Below are 7136 nucleotides of genomic sequence, written 5' to 3'. Positions count from 1 at the left end.
AGTGAATTAAGAGGTTTAAGAGAAGCGAGTATGAATCCCCTGATCTTGTGAAATCTCAAGTAGCTAAAAGGAAGTATGGACATTTTTTAACTGGAAGTATTTGAATTTACCTGGATTTAAACCTGCATTGGCATTTTTTATAACACATATGATGACTGAATTTCTGTAGATCCCGTAGGAAATCACCTATTTGTTTTGGAAAAATCATCTTCCTGAACTTTGCAGGTCTTTAATCAAATTTGCACATGGTTCTGATGGGTTTATAGCTCTTTACTGCCTCCCTGATTTTGCATGTGTCTTTATACCACCTCCTAATTTCTTACTTCCTTTTTCTCCTTATCACTATACTCTCTCTCCAAATTCCATCAGTCTTTAAATGTTCACTTCAAATTCTATCTTCATAAAGTTTTTCTCACACCTTCTTTTCTGTAAACTCTTTCCTGTGGTTTGAATGTTTGTGTCCCCTCAAAATTCATATGTTGAAACCTAATTCCCAGCGTGATAATATTAAGAGGTGGGGCCTTTGGGAAGTGATTAGGCCATTAGATTTCCAGCGTCATGAATGGGATTAATGCCCTCATGATAGAGGCTTTAGGGAGCTTATCCCTTTTGCCATATGAAGATGCAGCAAAGAGGCAGCAAAAAGGTACCATTTATGAAGCAGAAACTAAGCCCTTACCAGCCACCAAATCTGCTGGCGCCTTGACCTGAACTTCTCAGCCTCCAGAACTATGAGCAATAAATGTTTATAAATTACTTGGTCTAAGGTATTTTTTTTCATAGCAGTTCAAAGGGACTAAAACACTCTATAGTCATTAATCATCTCTCTTACCTTCCATACCTATAAGAACTTAAATAAGTTGCTTAACTTCTCTGAGCCTCAGTTTCCCAAGAAATAAATGGGGATAATTATAGTGTCTACTTTATAGTCTGGTTGTGAGGGTTAGATTATTTAATACATATAAAATACTAGAACAGAGACTGACACACTGTAAGCATGTGACAAGCATTAATTTTTGTTAATATTTAACGGCGAATTGCATCCTTATTTTAAACAGTTTTCCATTTTTTTCTATTTTCCACATGGTAGAGGTTAAAATTTGTTGATTTGATTTAATTGTGTGTAGTATAATGCCAAAGGGAATCTTTCTTTAAATTTTTAATTATATTGTAAAGAGTTACCAATTGACAGTTTTCTTATAAGTCAGCTTAATTATAATAAAATATTTAAAAAGTAAACATAGTGAGTACTTATTACCTGAATTAATATTATATAATATACATATATAGTTATATATTTATTATATAAAAAGTTTATTTGATTATTTAACTTTGTATTCATTTATGTAAATAAAGTGTAATTTTTATTAAAATTTATAAATTTTATATAAATATAAAACGAATATAACTTAAAAATTTTTCTACATTTTTATTTCAATTTAATATATCACCCATGATACACTAAAATAATCATTTCTTTCCTCCACCCCAAATTTAAACACAGGAAATTGTATTTTTGAGACATTCTTATCTAAAGTATCTGTAATATTGTAGAACTTCTGTGGATATGAATGAGTCAATGTCCTAGTTACTGATGTAGAAAAATGGCTACACACCAATAATTTTGAAAAAAGACTTTCATTGTTTACTGAAATCACATGCAGGAAGAAATAGCTAGTTTTAACACACCAGTGTTACATGTTCTTTTTTACATGATTTATACAGGGATGCATCTCAAGATCTCTCCAAATCCTTCATACATTTGTGATCTACAGAGTAGGGAGGGCCTCATACTCTAAAGCAAACTTCAAAAGGCTGTTTGAAATGTAAAATTGGGCAATATTAATTTTAAAACAAACAGTTCAGCCATTTGAAGACAAGAGGTGTCAATATTTCTGTCCAGAAACCAATGGGAGTATGCCATTAAAGATTGAGACGGGGTCCTGAAGTTTGTTCAAGAGATAAAATACTAAGGTCTTGTAAATCACAGAGGAGACATTTTATCTATATTACTTGGCTATCTTTAGAAAGTAGTTTTAACTCTTCAAGCAGTTTTAACTACTCTAACCATTGTGTAGTATTTTGTAATGGTGACAAAACTTTAGATAAAATGAAATCTTCCTTCAAAATATCTCTCAAACCCTTCCTTTCCTCCCTTTGCATTTCCATGTCTCTCCTCTAGTTTTGCTCTCCTCACTTTATGCCTACCTAGTGGCCACTGTCTCCTTCCCAGTCTTCCCATTTTAGTTTTATCCAACCCACTCTCCATGCAGTCATCTGATTTATCTTCCCGAAGTGCTGCTTTCAACACATATATAATGAATGGCTGGCCCAGAGTAGTTGCTCAGGAACAATTTTCCCTTGCTTTAAGTAACTCCCCATTGTCCAAAGGGAAAAACTTAAACTCAAATCCTGCATGGTTTGTAAATCTCAGTAGGAGACTGTGGTATAATAAAGATTATATTGGTCTTTTTTCCTGGTTCTTACTACAGAGCTTTTAAAACCCACTGCATTCCCTAAGTGATGGAGGTCTCTTTGTTATGCAAATGAAGTGGCTGACCATAGCCTCCTGTGTAGTTTCAGGATGGAAGCTGGTCACCAGTAAGACTAACCATGGGATTAGAGTGCTCAAACTTTGGGCCAGCCTGACCTGAGTTAAAAACTCAACTAACCAGGAGGGGAAGGGGGCTGGAGACTGAGTTCAATCATTTGACCAAGAATTTAATCAGCCATATATAAAATGAAAGCCCAATAAAAACTGTGGATGCTAAGGCTCAGGGGAGCTTCCTGATTGGTGAACATAAAGCTATACCAAGAGGGTGCATGGGTTGAGTCCATGGGGTGAGGGTGTGGAAGCTGTATGGTCTCTCCCTGATCTCGTCCTTTGTATGTCTTCATTTGGCGCTTCTTGAGATGTAGTCTTTATAAAAGCCTGTAATCAAATCTGTGCTTTCTTGAGTTCTGTGAGTTGTTCTAGTGAGTGACTGAACCTGACAGGGTCATAGGAGTCACTAAATTTGAAGCCAGTTGGGCAGAAGTGTGAGCTGCCTGGGGACCTCCTGAGAATGACTGATATCCTAAGTGAGGGCAGTCTCATGAAGGACACTGCCCCTTAACCTGTGCCAATTCTGGTAGTTAGTGTCAGAATTGAGTTGAGGTGGAAACAGAATAGAGACAGTATTAAATAGCTATTACTAGAATCTATAGAAGTAGATCAACTCACTGGAGCGTGATTGTATAGCATAGCTGCAATGGAAAAACTGATTTACTAATGGCCTGCCCAGGACCACAAAATGATAAAACTGCTTCCTCTAATCTGGCTTACCTAGAACATGTTAGGATAGCCTCATGCTAAGTAATCATGCCTATGAATCATCTGAAGACAGGAGGAGTCAACATATTTTGACTAGCCTAGGGCAAGGCATTTGGACTGCACTGTGAACCATGGTTTTAATTTCACAGGGTTCTGCTAGTGGCTTATTTAGGCAGAAGACAACATGAGTGTCCTTCGTCACTTAGTTTCTCTGAAAAATATTCTACCTAGGTAAAAAAAAAAAAAAAATCAAGCCTAGATGATAAGTTATAAGTAAGTGGATATGTTATATGTGAAGATTTGGATTTCTTTGCTCTGTCTATATCCTAGATAGTAATTCTGAGAAAAATCAAGTTGCTGGTACTGGTGATAGTGGTGTATGGGAGAGGGAGGGCCCTGCCTACTTATTGCTCAGTAAGCTATCTGTTTCCAATTTTGACAGTAAAACATAGCAACAGAGGGAAAGAAAAGAGAGGTCACAAGGCATTGAGTATCCACTGCCTAGCAGGCTCAGAACAAATGCTTTTACTTATGTTAGCTTATTTCACATAAGCTTATGAAGACATATATAACATAAGTTATGAAGACATAGCCTCCCTGAGGAGTAGGTATTCTTATCCTCACTTTGTAGGCACTCATAGTGGCTCAGAATTCCCTGAGATCTCATAGTAAGTTAAAGAACAAGCATTAACATTCAGGGTTGTCTGAATCCAAATTTAAACTCTACGTTCTCCTTCACTGCCTAGTTTCCATCTTTGAGCCTCATTATGGCATGCCCAAGTCACACCCTGGTTTAATAAAGCCAAGAAAGGTTGTCTTTTCCCCCTAGATTTGCAAGAGGTGGAATGAGATTTATCGACACTCAAGTTAGACTAGAGTCAGCTCCTGAACCAATTTTCCCCAGACAAATCAGAGATTTTCACTGTCAAGACAATAATGAAATCTCTTTGCAACCTCCTCCCTCAATGTTATCTCTTTCAGGCAAATTGGTGCTAATTCTGGGGCAAGCAGGAACAAGTAATCATCAGAGCCTCCTAGAGATATCCTTGGCACAGTTGCCTGGGGCACACTTGGCTGTGTTTTACAGAATGCTGTTCCCACACACCTGAATTAACTCTGTCTAGTTGTGGATGACCGGAAGTGACCCTTCTAGCAAGAATCCTTGATGGTACATCCCCACTGTCTTCCAGAAGATCTGCTAGAGGGCTCAAAATATGCTGAACTCACACTGGGTTGATGAGGCTGGGCCCCTGTATTACTGTCTATTTGTCATTAGTAACTCTTCCTGGCATCATTGGCTGGGACCTAACATGAAGAACCTGGCATATAGTGCCCAGCCCCCTGGTTGTGGAGGCACAAGAGAGTAGGACGGGGCCAATGATCTCCACAGTCTCACTTGGCCACCAACAGGGCAGGCAGCTCAGGACGGTGTCTCACCTGGGCCAAAATTTTGAACAGTCTGTGGACTGGTACCTGAGTTGCAAGCAGAGTGCATGTTCTCACCAGTGAACACCTTCAGCTGAACACAGTCTTCCTCTCATTTCCTGAGGGCTCCCAGCAGTTGATTTCCCATGGAAACAAGCAGAAATCTGTTTTAATCATCTGGCATTTTTAGTTTCCTAATTTGTATGGGAACCTGGAGATAGAGACATATGGTACATTCATTATCTGAGAAAGCGACAGCTGAAAGAAAAATAGTGAAAGCCAGTCTTAAAACTGGAAAGTTTCAGCAGATGCCCTCAAATTACTTTCCTTCATCTCAGGGACTGTCAACAATGCTGCCAAAAGTGTTGTTCTGTTTTAGCTCAGTATTTCTAGCAGGATTTACACTTGAACCTTGGTGTGTGCTTCCCCCATGGCCCTTTACAGCCTGTCAGCTCTTGTAGTTGGATATTGGAGCCCCCTATTATCTCCTGAGAACCAGATAGAGAGTTGGAATGAGCACGGGCTCAGGAGTCAGTCACACCTGAGTTCTAATCCTCAGGAGTCAGTCTGACCTTACTAGTCCATTGGTGTTGGGCTAAAACTGAACTTCCCTATGTCATTTCTCTCTCTCTCTCTTATTTTGAGACAGGGTCTCACTCTGTTGCCCAGGCTGGAGTGCAGTGTCGTGATCTAAGCTCACTGCAACCTCCGCCTCCCGAGTTCAAACGATTTTCCTGCCTCAGCCTCCTGAGTAGCTGGGATTACAGGTGCATGCCATCATGCCTCGCTAATATTTGTATTTCTAGTAGAAACGGGGTTTTCCTGTGTTGGCCAGGCTGGTCTTGAATTCCTAATCTCAAGTGATCTGCCCGCTTTGGTCTCCCAAAGTGGTGGGATTATAGACATAAGCCACCAGGCCCCGCCCATTTTTCTCATCTGAAAATTTCATTCATTCATTTAACAAATATTTATTGAGCATATATTTTGGGCCAGGAACTATTTTAGGAACTAGAAATATAGCAATAAATAAATAAACTCCTCATCTTTATGGGGTTTATATTCTATTTCAGAGGACACAAATAATAAAAAATGAGTAGAAGACATGTCAGCTGGTGATAAGTGCTATAAAGGATAATAATACAGAGAAAGGGAGTATTTGGACAAGGCAATGACAAATTTTTAAAAGGCTGATCAGGGAAGTGTCAACCCTGCAAAAAGGTAGTTGAAGAAAGACCTGAAGGAGGTGTAAGGGTGGGCCTGTGGCTACTGGAGAAAGAATATTTTGGGGTTGGGAGACTCCCTGGTGTGTTTGAGGAACAGCAAGGAGTCCAGTATGGCTGGAGTCAATGAGTGCAGAGCTTTGGGCAACACCAAAGAGAATTTGGCTGTAGTCACTGTCGCTCTCATACTGGAAAGTTTTGAGCAGAGGTGATGCGATCTAAGTTGTGTCAGGGTTACTCTGGCTGCTGTGCTAAGAGCAGTCTGCAGGGAACAAAGTTAGGATGTTATAAGTCATCAAAGGGAGACTCCATAATGGTTTGCACCAGGGTAATCGATGTCAGGTGGTGAGAAGTGGCCAAATTCTGGTCAACACATCCTTTTGAAAGTAGAGCTTTAAGAATATGTGACAGGTTGAATGTGAGTTAAGAGAGGGAGAGAAGTTAGAAATAACTCCAAAGCTTTTAGCCTGGTTACTAGGAAGAAAGGAATGTCAATTTTCTGAGATGCAAAATAGTTTAAGAGGAACAGGTGGAAGGGATGGAAAATCTGGAATTCTGCTTTGAACATGTTAAGTTTGAGGTGCCTGTTAGAAATCCAGACTGGGTGCAATGGCTCATGCCTGTGATCCCAACACTTTGGGAGGCCAAGGCAGGTGGAATGCTTGAGCTCAGGAGTTGGAGAGCAGCCAGGCAACATGGTAAAACCCTGTCTTTCCCAAATATACAAAAAATTAGCCAGGTGTGGTGGCACGTGCCTGTAGTCCCAGGGGCTGAGGTGGGAGAATCACCTGAACCTGGGAAGCTGAGGCTGGAGTGAGCTGTGATCATGCCATTACAGCCTGGGTGACAGGAGTGAGACTCTGCTTTTGTCTTTGAGAAAAATAAGAGTAATTGCTCCTGATGCTTTATGGTGAGAAGCTGAGCTGATTGAGAAGTAAATAACTCAGTTGGTGTGCTTTTTCTAGCATGGACACTATTATTTCCTTGCAGTTGATCTAATGGGATTTCAAAAGTTCACAAATTTAAAGATAAAGAAAGGTCCTGGCACTGGAATAAGTAATATAGAAAGTACACATCCCCCTTCCGTCTTCCCGTTTGTTTGTTTGTTTTTATAGTAGTTACAGGCTGGAATTGGAAAGAGGGTAATGGGGAAGAGAATGCTTGTGCTCATATCAGTT

The sequence above is a fragment of the Theropithecus gelada genome, chromosome 1 (assembly GCF_003255815.1).
Source record: "Theropithecus gelada isolate Dixy chromosome 1, Tgel_1.0, whole genome shotgun sequence".
Classification (NCBI taxonomy): domain Eukaryota; kingdom Metazoa; phylum Chordata; class Mammalia; order Primates; family Cercopithecidae; genus Theropithecus; species Theropithecus gelada.
This window is presented reverse-complemented; position numbering follows the sequence as displayed.